The 14,620-nt window shown below is 36.7% G+C and overlaps 1 protein-coding gene across 2 annotated transcripts in view; it reads right to left on the bottom strand.

Moving 5' to 3' along the window:
- Nucleotides 1–14,620, bottom strand: part of PDZRN4 (PDZ domain containing ring finger 4) — a 117,754-nt gene that overhangs the window by 18,776 nt on the left and 84,358 nt on the right. The window lies entirely within an intron of this gene.

Raw genomic sequence — 14,620 nt, 5'->3', positions numbered from 1 at the left:
ATGTTGTCCACTTCAACTGTAAAATAGCACAAATAAAATAAACCACGTGATATTTTTTAAGTTCTAGGAAAATAATGTAACCTTTGTGAAGAACATTGAGATTTTTAAACTTCTATATGATTACACAGTTCTTACTATATGTTCAGATTTACAACAAATTGTTCCTGTAGCTCACATGATATTTATCTTTTATATTGACATGTAACTCCTATGTTGTACATGTTGCTACAGACCATAAACAGTCAGTGACATTTATGAAAATTGGTGCAGAGGAAAAAAGATTGATGTTACCCATAGCAACCAATAAAATGCTGCCTAAATTGCACTAAAAAATGACAGTAAGAATCTGATTGGTTGTTATCACTATTTGTGTGTACTGATTTTCTTAGATCTCTACCAGTATGTTACTCGTTTGCTCGGGATGTATTTTAAAATGTTCAGAGCATTTATTGTGGTAGATCATTCAATCGCATTTTAGAACAGTTTGGGAATAATTTATGATGGGTTGGTGCAGCACAGAGAATACCTGTTTTATGTCAATTTTGAAGGTATCGGAATCATTAAGCATGAACGCCTCTGTGGTTCAGACACATGACAGTGTAATCAGAGGGATCGCCCCTAATGCCAGAATATAGTGCCTCCACTGTCATGTATCTGAAAAGTACAGGTGATGTACTTCTGGTCTCCTAATCATCCAAAACTGCATAATTTGCAGAGCAGTTTGCTCACATTACGCTAGAATGTGGCATGAGGAAATTCAGAGAGCATGCTCATCAAAATATTCTCTCAAATAGCAAAAAAGTTAACTGGGCAAACTTACAACCATGTTCCTTAGGCATAAGTGGTCTAAGTGGGGCTACATATTTATGCATGGTTCAGAATTAATCATAAGCAAACATTTCAAAGGGAAATTGTTTAACCTAGATGCACACATTGCGATGCGCACTCAAGTGGGCATGGAGAAACAATGTAAATACAAGACTACAACTCAAATATCTAACATATAACTGAAGCAGATTATCTTTGTACTGTTACTTCCCATGGTTGTCTAATATGGAGGTCAAAAAGTAATTTCTTCGCACTAAGGTAACACAGATTAAGTAGGTGACGTCAAAGCACATGGGGTGTGTGGTAGGGTCACAAAGTGGTCACAAACCAGCACAAAATAAATAGCTGTACATTGTTCATTTTTGAATTGCAACTGGCCTGTTGAGTATAATTGTCCATAATGTCAGATCTCATGCATCATAGAAAGAAGAATTTTACATGAGAAATTATATTGTCATTAAACTAATTTTAAACTTTGACTTTTTTAACCATGCTACAAACAACATAATAAAGTGTCTTACAATTAACCAGTTGCATGTTGACTACCCATTTTCACCAAAATGGTATATATAGTAAAATGTGCTAAGTTATTTGGTGCAGATTATACGCAAAAGTATTCTTAAATACAAACATAAAGGAAAAAAGTTAATTGTAACATTCCTCTAGATTGGCATGAAAAACATTTTATAAAACTACCTTTGGAAAACAAACGTAAAACAAAATGATTTGCAGACAATGTTAAGATTATTAAATACTGTTAGGATGAAAAAGAAATGCAATTATGTTCACATGTGTAAGCATAGGAAAGATTACAGGTGTCTCCAAATCAGATATCCCAAACGGGCTCTTTTAAATATAAAAATCACAGTTGACTGTCAATTCTAGATTGACTGAAGCCTTTGAGCTCTCTTCTCCTTGCAGGGCAACATGATTAATTCAGTAGTTAAGTTAATAAAGTGTGATTTATTACTGCAATTTGCATTTCACAAATATTTTTTTTTGCTGTTTCTATAGCACTTGGCAGATAGTTCTACTAGTTTGTGTTGTTGGACTTTGTGCCTATGATTGATTACAGGTTGATCTAGCCCTATGAATAGATCTATTGTTCTGGTTGGCTACAGGTTAATTCCACCCTGACTCACTTCAAAGTTGCTTAAATGCGGACATAATAGGTGTTCATATTTCAATGCAAAATAAATGCTATAAAAAGATAGCAAATACACTAGCTCACATATATGTAATGTATACTTCGAAACCCTTTAGATATTTAAAAGTTTCTGGTGCCCAGCTGCACATTAGATGGCCATAAATTGCTGTTTTGGGGATTTTTCTCTTAACAACTGTTGTGATATATAGCCATAAGAAGACTATCTACACAAGCAGAAAGAAATCGCTCAAATTATTTTCCCAGTCAGGATGTGTAACATTCCAACTACATCACTGGCAGTAATGTTCTGTCACAGAAAAATAAAAACCATATGAATTACAATATAACATTTAGTGTTGCTGGGAGACATGTAATGTCTTTGAAAGGTAACTGAGTAAATATGTGTTTAGAAGACATATTAAAACAAACAAAATGATGGTATACCTGCTACCAACATTAACAACTTTCCCGTTATTAAACCCATGCCATTATGGATATTAGATATCACTACTCTTTATTATGGCATAAAGATAGTGGTTTACCTTGGCAATACACCAAGTCTATATCTACCTACTACACACATAAGCATGCTTGTTCAGTGACAGATAAAAACATGCTAGTACCATGGTAGTGCTACTCTAGCCATGGGCTAACATTCCACATAACCATACGTTCAGGCCCGGTGCTCCCATTAGGCAAGGTTAGGCAGTTGCCTAGGGCGCCGGGCTCTGATGGGCGCCACAGAATTAAAATGCATTTATTATTGTACTTTAAAACTGTGCGGCGACCGCCGAGCATACCTTCCACGGCCGCCGCACAGCTTCAGATAGATCCACAGGGAGAGGAGAGGGGCTATGGATCACCACCGCCGCCCTCCCCTCCAACAGCTGATGGGGCTCTCCGTCTCCTCCCTTCCACTCATTGACTGTTGGGCGTAATATCATCATCACGGCCCGACAGTGTCAGTGAGGGACGGGACCCGGCAGAGAGGAGCATCTTTATGGAGGCAAGTTAAGGTAAGGAAAGACGCGAGGGGGGGGCGTATTTTAAAATTGTGCCTGGGGGGGTCGGATTTTAAAATTGTGCCTGGGGGGGCGGATTTTGAAATCGTGCCTAGGGCGCCGAGGACCCTAGAACCGGCCCTGCATACGTTGTGCCTAACAAGTCACTGAAACACCTCATGATTCAAGTATTTTCAGATATGAAGTAATGACTACCCTCATTCATTTGACTATAGAGCAAACCTACGCCTTAGGCCTCAGACTACTGGTATGGGAACTATTATCAAGAATGCTTGGGACTTGGGGATTTATGTATAAAAGGATGTCTGTAATTTGGAGCATCAGGCCTAAAAAATACTAAAATACGTTTAAAATGACCCATTTGTTTCCTTACAAAGGCCCTGGCATACCCTCATCCTTACATTTTCAGTAGACGCATCATAGTAACTGTATGAAGAAACGTTTGGTGATTATGTCTGTGTAAATGTCAAAAAACAGCAGCAATTATAACTTTTTCTCCATGTTATTATATGCTAATAATCATGACTACAAATGCCGGTCTAAAATTGTATTGCACTGGCAAGGAGAAAGTCATGTCTTACTATACTTCCATCCTCCCACTTGCGTAGGAGTACTGCCATCTCAGAACCAGTTGGTATCTATTTGTGCTACAGATATGTGCAATCTCTGTGACTATGAATACAGCAGAGATATAATCCGTATTATTGCTGTCATGGTTCATCTAAAGAATTGCAGTACATATCTTACCTATTGAGGCACATGCATGGCACAGCACAAACCAGGGCCGTAACTAGGGCTGTGCGACAGGGGCGACCACCCAGGGCGCAACGCTGAAGGGGGGGCGCAATTTAGGAATATTTAAGGTTAATTTGGTTAAAATTGAGGGCTAGGGGGGCGGCATTTGTCTTTCTCGCCCAGGGCTCTAGAATTCTAAGTTACGGCTCTGGCACAAACAGTATAGTATTGCCTAGTGAATTCCTATCATATAGCCTATTTCTGCTCTGTGACCTCAGTCATAACCATACCTGGAACATATGAGCTACAAAAAGAACTAAAACACGTAGAAAGCACTATGAGATAATCAGGTACTGAACTATGAACTGCAAATAGATGTGTGTAAAATATAAAAAATTACAATAGTAACTTTAATAAGGATAAAAGAGCAAGTGTGCACACGCCAGTCGTTTTATTTGACCACACTCTTTAGTCCTCTTCTTCCTCTCACTTCCTCTTATGTTGCCATTTTATTATTTCATCTCCACCAACACTGTAACCAATTCATGTATTAATATAAGGTATATACTAATGTATTATATTTAATATCTTACTATGCTAGTATTTTACTATGCTAGTATTATGATACATAACCTATACTGTACTGTTTGGATTATTAGGATATTAGACGTACAATGCACATAATTGCTTATATTTTTATATGATATTGTTTTAATCACGTTATCATCAGAAAGGGGCAACGACATAATTTCAATATTGAACACTATATATTATACACTTGCTGCTACAAGCAAGGAAAAATGGCAAGTTATTTTTGTTTGACTTGTAATCATTTTAATATTACATTTAATCATGTTATTGTAATGTTCTGAACATATATCCATATACACTATATAGATTTGTATATAAATGAGCACATGGCTGTTTATGCTATTTATATAATCTGCCATAATACCAATTTTAAAGCTAAAAAAAGCTTTCAAAATGACAGATTTCTGACAGTGATTTCAGACATTGTTACATTATTTACTGACATTTAGAGTTACTACAATTATAGCATGGTAATCAGTGAGCACTATTTACCAAATATACTTGTTAAAGCTATTCAGTACAAAAATAAACTCAATATATGTAAAATTATACCTATTGGATTTCAAATGTAAATTAATTGTACCTATTGAAGTTAGAATGTATTAATGAAAACCAACATGTAATTGTTATTGAACTACAGTATAAGCCTTCAAAATAAAAGCATATCAAGCATTGATGATCTATTGAGCAAATCAAATTACACCATATAAGTTGACACTATATTTTAAATCAATTTATATAACTGCATAAGATGTATTGACCTGACAGAAAAATATATTTTGGAAAGGGAAATGTGTACATTACACTGGCTATAAGCAAGACAACTGCCCAGCAAGGGCTTCTCATTTACTGACTTTGAAAAAACAAGTACAATAATAATCACTAACAAGTGCAATAATATTTAATGTATTTAAAAATCATGTTTTAATGATACCGTGTTCTATTTGATTCTGTAATTCTCAACTTAAGCAAGTTTATAAATCCCAAGTTAAATATTACTGACAAAGCTGCACTGTGTATATTAAAATCTTCTGATGACACACTGGAAGAAATTCCCAGATAAACAGTTGCCTTATCAAGCCACATTAACAACATGAGGCACGAGTTGGGGTCTGTTGTGGGCCTTTACTGTATAGGAATAAATCATTTCTTTTACAATGGCCATTTGTGTTCAGTTCACAATGCACAGAGTGTACACTTTTTGTTTTGCATAAAATCTGGACAACTATATGCGAGATAAATATTGGGCCATTGTTTAACCATCTGCCAAGTTAATTAAAGTTTTGCAATCATATACCTGGACAAAGTCTATATAATAATGAAATAAGCAAATTCTATTGCTATATAATAATAACAAAATAAATGAATGGAGTATACCATTTACATTATTCTTTTCCATTGCCATCCTGTTTTTTGATCCTCATAACTTATGTAATGCTTGGTCACCAAATGAATGTTTAGCAATGTAATAATACAAGTATATAAGTATAGAATCCATTTTGGGGGCCTATAATTTAGCACGGTAAAGTATCAGACACATTCTATTTAAGTATGTGTAATATGTTTTGTAATATTGAATAGACGATGCAGAACTTGTTATTTCTAAAAACTATTGTGCTACCATATATGGATTTATTACTTTGATTTGTTTCTCTGTCCCTGTTATGAAAAGGATTGTTTTTGATGATTGGGCTAGGGACACTTCCTCGTTGTCATGTTTGCTACATGTCAAATGTGCTCTCCTAAATAAATCAATTTATCCAGTAATAAACATAATCTCAGTCATCACACTCATTTCCTCCTGTGTGATATTTTCTTGAAAATTATTTGGTGTAACAAGTGTCACGAAGAATAGCTGCAGTCAAGTAGAGCCACTACATTGGGCCGTTCTGAGCTCAGCCTAGGCATACCCCATTAGGGAAGATCATTTTATTTTTCTTCTATGGGTGTTGTCTCCCCACAGCAGCCAGACCTACTGCATCTGACAATGCAAGCCCTGGTTGACTGTAAGTTTCCTAGATAAGCATCTTGACTAATTATTGTATACTGTTTAGCATAAGTATTTTTATAGTAGTCACGTTAGCAGTACTTCAATTTTGTTATGTGCCTAGGCAGGGAAATTTACTTTCCAGGAAATTTGTTGGAATTCCTCTTGTATGAAGTAAAGGGTTTCTGTTTATTGAAAGTGACTGCTGTGTCCAGGTCAGAGTTTATATATGGGCTGTTCCCTGTAGAACCCTGTGACTAACTGGAGGTGCGTTGTATTATTTCTGTTTATCAGACCTTTAATGTGACCTGGCCAACTTTAGGTGCCAGAGTGAATTGAGGTTAATACTGTCTGTCACTAGCCACTCGCCAAGAAGATTCAAAGGTTATTTTTTATACCCTTATTTTGGCTTCTGAATAGTAGACTATGAGATCTGACCTGCCCGGGGCATATTTTCTTTGAATTGGGAAATCCTCCTAGTTTTACTTTTGTTCCTTGATTATTTTAGTATTGCACGAACAATGGATTGAGTGTGCCCACTATCCTGAACTTGGTCAATTAAAGTGTAAATAAAAAAGAATTGAAGAATTATATTTGATTGATAATATAATAATAGATTGTGTAGTTAAGTGCATAATCTTCCATACTATATACCTATTGATCCATTCAAAGGAGTTAAAACAACTTTTCTTTACCATTAGCCTCTGGAAATAGTTTGAGAACTGAACTATCTCAGTTTATTGAGTTGCTCCCTTTTCTTTCTCTAAATAAGCCTTTAATAAAGACATGCCATCTAGTACACCAGCAGGATATATTTGTATACAACATGGAAAGGTGACTTGCAAGTGTATGCAAGTTCGGAACAGGTTTACAAAAGGGAAAACAGTAATTAGTTTTCTTTGGAAAACGCCACCAATTTAGAGAAGATAGAGAGTCTATGTAGATCATTAATGAGAGTTTAATAGCATTAAAAAACAAGCTCTTTGGAGTGAGTAATGTACAAAGGAAATTATATATTGAGTGGCTTAAGGAAGGGAAAAGTTTAGATGTAGAAAATTAGGTACTAGCATATCTAACCCTAAGTTTAACAGGTTTTCCATTTTACCTACTAGAATTGTCTTTTTGATTATAGAAAATCTCTCTGTTTGTGGTAAATATAACATTTTAATGTAGTATAGAAATTTTTAAAATGTAAAATCTATCTCATTTTGATTTCCCTTAAATGGATTTTTCACTACAATATTGTTGGTTAGTTGAATTGATAAATACTGTCCCCTTCACCTGTCAATGTTTTCTTGGGGATATTTATGCTAGAATTTTGTGACAATAAGTAAGAACTAGTCAAGGTCTAAAATGATGTAGAATCTATTCTGAGTAATTATTACTGTTTTAATAATAGATTTTAGACTATTTATGGGCCATACACATTGCAATTGTGTATAGTAAGATGCTTTTTGCATATTGTAGAAGGACAAAATATATGTTTTGAAGAGAGAAAAAAGGGTTTAGGAAATAAATGTTAATGAAGTTATAAATATAGCAACATACTGTTACACAATAATTTATAAAGGCTGTTACAAAAAGTGACAGCTCATGTTTTTTTAAACATTGTTAGAGATCTCACAAATGGACAGGAACAACCATCTAAAAATTGCACAATGATGATGTATATAGGGAAAATGTACATGTAGAATATATTGTATGTATGTATGTTCTGCTCAGAAAAGAACAAAAAAAACATAACTGTAATTGTATTAGAGGATGGATATAGAGAATACTGGAAATAGTGTACTACTGAAAATTGCTGTACTATAAAATATACAAAAGAAGGAGACCTTCAAATATAGAGACTATATGTGCTAACTACCTAAATATAGAATAAGGCACAATAAATAAATATGGTTGCGAAACAGTAAACACATTCAATCTGTTGAAAGCTTTGCAATCACAAATAAAATTGGATTCCCTTATGTCTTCTCACTTATCAGTGATGACAGGCTGAGAATGGCATGACTTTTTGAAAAGAAGAGAGAGGGGGGAAAAATCAGAATTGATGTCAGATTCAACTAAATAGATATGGGTGGCGGTGCAGTAAAAAGACATTCGTGTTTATCAATTCCATGTGCACGATAAAGATAATGCTCTGGCCAGAGGACTGGAACATGTATTATTTTTCAATCTTATCTAGCGCAGGCATATCAGATAGTATGCTCATTCTACAAGTGAAAGGCATTTATTTATTAAAACATAAATGAATTGTTGAATTTTCTATATCACAATTATTTTTCTGCCTGCAAGGATATCAAACCTACAGGTTATATTAATTGCACTCCAGCTGTCACAAATCTTGATCATATTGATACATGGCAAACACAAGCTATAATCCTTTATTTATACAGAACTGCCATATTATGTGTGATGCAAAAAATGTCACGCAGTGAATGTCATTCAAACCAGGAAATACGGGGCCATAAGTATATACTGTAGTCTCTACCTCAACACTGAAGAATATCCATAAATATAGACAAGATATAATTTACGCGACACCCTGATTTCTCCGTAGAACTTGGAAGGTTAATAGCAGGAGAGTTAAACACTGTTCTAAAAGCTCTTTTTACCGAATCATCAAATATAGCACACATAGTACATAGGTGATGGGATATATAGTCTGCCCAACTACAATTAGACCACATATTTCCTACAAAGGGCAGAGACTGTTCTACCCTCAAAATTCAAAATACCACTTTTGTTATTCACCTTCTTAGAAAATGATGGTTAAAATACATATGTTCTTTAGAGCCCACAGTGGACTTGTACATGCAATAGGGAACTTATTCTCAGTTCCCACCAAAATGTCCATATATACATGCTTTTTGAAGGTGAATAATAAAGGTGGCATTATGGATTATCTGACGTGCCTTCGCTTAAGAATAGTGACTCTCTAGAGGATATAACTTTAAAATGTTTATTACTCCCAAATCTTCCTTTAATACATTTAGAAACAAATATAATAAGCAATTTTGTGATGCACTTGTATAACCTTATATTCATTTAGATAAGTGTCTCCACCTATGCCATAAATACCAAAACAATTTTGAGATTGTGGATGTTAAAATCTACCTTTTTATGGTCCCCAATGTGATGGAAAAGTTGGTAATATTATATTAGCCAACAAAGTAACCTAACACATCAGATGCAGAGGCTGCAATGTTGAATCATTGCTAAAACATTTTTAATTTGTCCTTTTTGTAAACAACATTTTCAAAGTGCTCAGTATAATAACAAAGCATGAAATTTACTAAAAAAAACAACATATTTTTTGAGGCTTATTTATAAAAAGTTTGATTAAATGTTATGCACTTAAAAGTCACATTTTATTATTTTTTATTATAATATTTTTCAAAAAAGCAAGCTCTAGTTAAGCAGAACGTGTACAAAAATACTCTCCATAGGCTAATTTTGCATACTCTTTATTATAGACAAAATCTTCCTATTTGTAAAGCTTGTTTGTAGGTTTACATTGTGGAACAAGGTGTGGCAGGTACCGTGCTTGAAGTTATGTACCAAGAGATCATAGATGTGATGTATAAAGGAAGAGAGAAGAGAGGAGGAAAGTAAGCGGAATTGGGTGCTGGTAGTCATGTGGCTCCACAGTAGCACACTATTAATTCCAGTGGCTATGCTCTGGATGCTCGGTGAAGTTTCTTGGTTAATGATGACTTGAATATTGCAGGAAACAGAGTAGAGAGTTAAGCACTTGGAGAATGCGACCTAGGGCCCAAGGGATGTTAGGACCCTGGAGGTTCAACTTGAATTCATCAACAGGTCTTTACCCTCTCTGTGTTCTTGATTAGGACTGTTTTTCCTCTGAGGTCCGCAATGAGCTTGAAGGGGTATCCCCATCTCTTGCAGATACTTTTTTTCCTGTAGGACTTTAGTTAGGCCCTTGAGCTCTCGCCTCTTGATAATGGTCACTGGTCTTGAAAGAACTAGAGCTTGATGTCGTCGTATAGTGTGTGTGTGCTTTGCCCTGAATGACCTCTATGATGCACTTCTTATCTTTAAAGCTTAGGAAGCCAAATAGGTCGCCAAAGAAAAACTGTGCTTCACCGCAGAAGAGAGGGGAAAGGAGAAAACCTGGTGACATGTATTTTCCCATTAATTGGGCTAGACCGTGTAAGGTTATCTATGACAGGCCAAAAACCATTACTGTCCAGTGGTATATTTGTTTTTTCCACCAGAACTTTAGGATTCGTCTGTCATTTGAACAAACTGAAATAATGTGAAAAGCTTCTTTCAGGTCTAGCTTATGCAATAAAAAAATTTCTTCAGTAACTTTGCCAACCCTTCCATGCTGATGTGTCTGTGAAAAAATAATTAATATAGACTTATTACATGCAGAATCCATCAAATCATGCCATCTGGTTGTCTTATGTGAAAGAGATGGCTGATCTAACGCCTCATGAACCGTCTTCAATCCTTACGCTGAGCCCCCCTGAATGTCAGTCTGTGACTAACTCTGTAGATATCCTTCCTGCCTCTGGCCACTCAATTTGCATTTACTTAATCAACGCTAGGGTCCTTGATCTCCCCGAAAAAAGATCCCAGGCAGTCCACTCTTTCTATTCTGACAGAGCCGATGTGGTCTTTATTCAGGAAACCCATTTGAAACTGGGTGCAGAACCCCTCCTCCGCAGAAAACATTACCCTCTTGCTTTCCATAGCAATTGTCCCACAGGGAAAACAAAAGGTGTGACTGAGCTATTTTCCAAGTCCTTGCAACTTTCTGACTTATCCCATTACTTCTTTGGTGGAGGCCGAGGTCTTGTTGTAAAATGTAAGATTTTCCATCAACAACTTACATTTGTCAATGTCTATGTCCCCAACCAAAACCAGACAACCTTCTTGGAAACAACATTGGACTCCCTGGAGCCACACTTGAAGTGCATGGTGGTGTTCAGGATGACCTGAATTGGACCATGGACCCAGCTCTGAACACCTCGGGCAGGACTTCGAAACACCCGGGCAAAGTCTATCATAAGGTAAGGTGCATTTTCCATGATCATCAGCTGTCTTACTCCTGGCACCTTAAACATCCCTTAGACTGCGAGTACACCTTTTACTCCCACCCTCACACTGTGTACTATAGACTGGACAACTTGTTTGTTAGCCACAGACATTTGCACTTGATTAGATGTACAGACATTGGCCAATTAACGTGGTCAGACCATGCTCCCATTTTTCTTACCATATACCTCCCTATTAACATGCCTAAACAATGGACGTGGAAATTAAACAAATCCCTTCTTTATGATGCCTACTGAAATGACCAAATTGGCACTGCTACTGATGATTACATCGCTTACAATGATTCCACTTAAGTGTCTAAGGTGACCATCTGGGAGGCTCACAAATGCATGCTGAGAGGGAAGCTCATACAATTGGGGTTATTTATTAAACAGCTAACAAATGCCCTCAAGGACAATGTTCTGTTCAAAATTGCGGATTAAGAAACCAAACACAAATCTTCTCAGGTTGGGGGAATGCTGGCTGACCTGACAGAAGCCAGGGTTGCCCTCAATAAATTGCATAGAAGCAAAACAAAATTGCCCTTTGATCGTTGCAGACACAAATACTTTCAATGTGGAAACAGGTAGCTTAGGCATTTTGTGGCCAATGCGCTGCCTTTTTTTTATTCATTCCATTAAGGTTGCTAATGGGACTGAGAGCCATTTGACTAAGGAGATTGCTTCAGTGTTCCATATATATTACTCTCGGCTATATAACATTAAGGAATCTTCCTCCCGAATGACCTCAAACTCTAAGCGGGAACTGATCAGTGATTACCTCCAGAAATGTAATTTTCACACATTCAGAGCCTGCTAAAGAGTTGCTGGACCTACCGTTTACCCTAAAAGAACTAAAGAACACTATCTCCTTTATGCAGACTGGCAAAAGTCCTGGGCTAAATGGGTTCACAATTGGCTATTATAAGATTTTTGGACAAGTTTTAAATCCCCTGCTTTTCGGGGCCCTAAATGAGATCTCCTAATGGTCAAGCTTCTCCCAGCAGTCACTAGAAGCACACATTAAGATTCTCCCTAAAGACAGCTATGACTACTCCCATTCCTCCAGCTACCGTCCAATCTCCCTGCTAAATGTTGATCTAAAACTTTTTGCAAAAATGATGGCTAACCACCTAAAGATTTTCATGCCAGACATAATCTATAGTGACCAGGTTAATTTTGTTCCGGGACAACTTCCAACAAGGTTATTGTCTTGATGCATCTGCTGGAGTGCGGGTGTACTCCTGCCTTGATGTTGTTGACTGATGCGGAAAAAGTCCTTGACAGTGCAGATTGGCATTCCTTGTGGGGGTCCTGGAGCACATGAGACTGGGTCCGGTCTGCTTCAATAGAATCCTGTCCCTTTATAGTAATCCCATGGCCCATATCAAGGTTAATGGCTCTCTGTCCGACTAATTCTCTAAATCTACAATGGCACGTGGCAGGGATGCCTGCTTTCCCCTTTGATATTTGCCCTCTGCATGGAAGCCTTGGTCAGGTCCATCTGGAGGAATCCTGATGTGTCAGGGGTGCAGGTGGGTGGGAAGGAACACAATTTGTTCCTCTTGGCGAATGACCTTCTGGCAACAATTACTAACCCTACAACCTACAATTTCACTGCCCAACTTAATGCTTGAATTCTAGAAATGTAGTGCACTGTCCAATTTCAAAATGAACTATACTAAATTTATGGCCATGAATCTTTCCATCCCACCACTAGATTTAAATGGTCTCTTCCCCTGGCACCCTCTCAGATAAAATAACTTGGGGTTCTGCTACCAAGGGACTTCTCCACCCTGTATAGACCTAAATATGCTTCCCAAGTTTCGTGCGGAATTCATGGTGCTGGCGTTGTCGAGGCTTCTCCTGGCTTGGGAGGATAAGTATAATTAAAATTAACATTTTACCAAAATTTCTATATCTTCTCCAAACCATCCCACATCACATCCCCCCCAAATATTTTCTCGATCTTCAAAAGTTGGTTCGGGACTTCTTTGGGCTGGTAAGCCTCCCAGGTTTTGCCGTGATATTTTATATAGGACGAAGTCACAGGGGGGTCTCCAATTGCCCCTCTTTGCTAAATATTATCAAGCCATACTCCTCAATAGAATTATGGAATGGACTAGGGCACCAGATTTCAAAAAGTGGGTACATATTGAAGGCCAGGCGATGGGCGTCCCCTCTAATATACTTTCCTGGCTGCCCAAGTTTCCATACTTCTCCCACTCCACTATCGGTCCCATGCTCCACTGCTGGGCCTGTTACTAATTTTGAAATTATTTTCGTCCCCACTGTTTGCAAACCAAAACATGCCCCAGACTGACACCAGGGGCTTTTAAAGCATGAACTACAGTAATCCTACACCCAACGTCGGGCGTAGAGACTTAGCGCTGACTTATATGTTATATGTTATCAAAAATTCATTGTAATACCAATGATACACTTAGAAAAGGATCAACAATGCGACTTCTTCAAAAAAGTTGTGTTCAAATTTAGGGAAGAAAAAACAAAAAAATCAGAAAAGCGCAAAATGGATCCTATCTAAGGTAAAAATACAACTGTAGAATTATATTGATATATAATAAAATTTACTTTAATCACAAAAAACAATAAGTTAAAAATCAATATCATATATATATAAATAAAAATATATTTACAAAACATAACTCATAAAACTAATGATCTGGACCAGTTGTAATAATATATTATATATAAGAATCTCTCTCAGTAATTTATGCTATAATCCTGGACTGTTGATTATATAAGATCAAGGGACCATTCCACACTTTCCAAAACAGAATCATATTAGATATAATTTATAGGTCAACATCACAGTCTTATATATTTATTTAAATATGTGCTATTGATTTTTAACGTATTGTTTTTTGCAAATAAAATACATTTTATTATATATCAATATAATTGTACAGTGGTATTTTTACCTTAGACAGGATCCATTTGCGCTTTTCTGTTTTCTTTGCTTTTAAGGCATGGTCTGCCTGTAAGTCAGGAGTGGTCAACTGGTGGTCAATGGATGTGTATGTGCCTTTTCTCTCTTACAAGAAAAGCTGAGCCTTCCTCCATCGGAGATCTGGCTGTATTTACAAACCAGACATTACCTACAGGTGAAGGCTGTTTTGGAATGATCAAGTAGGAACTTGTATGGCTTTGAGGAACTGTGTTATGTCTCTCCAAAACCAAAGCATACTGTCACAAGCATTTATTAATTACTCATTGTTAACCA

Source organism: Mixophyes fleayi, chromosome 4 (assembly GCF_038048845.1).
Source record: "Mixophyes fleayi isolate aMixFle1 chromosome 4, aMixFle1.hap1, whole genome shotgun sequence".
In the NCBI taxonomy this organism is placed as follows: domain Eukaryota; kingdom Metazoa; phylum Chordata; class Amphibia; order Anura; family Limnodynastidae; genus Mixophyes; species Mixophyes fleayi.
The sequence above is the reverse complement of the archived record's forward strand: the minus strand, read 5'-3'. Positions and strand labels throughout refer to the sequence as shown.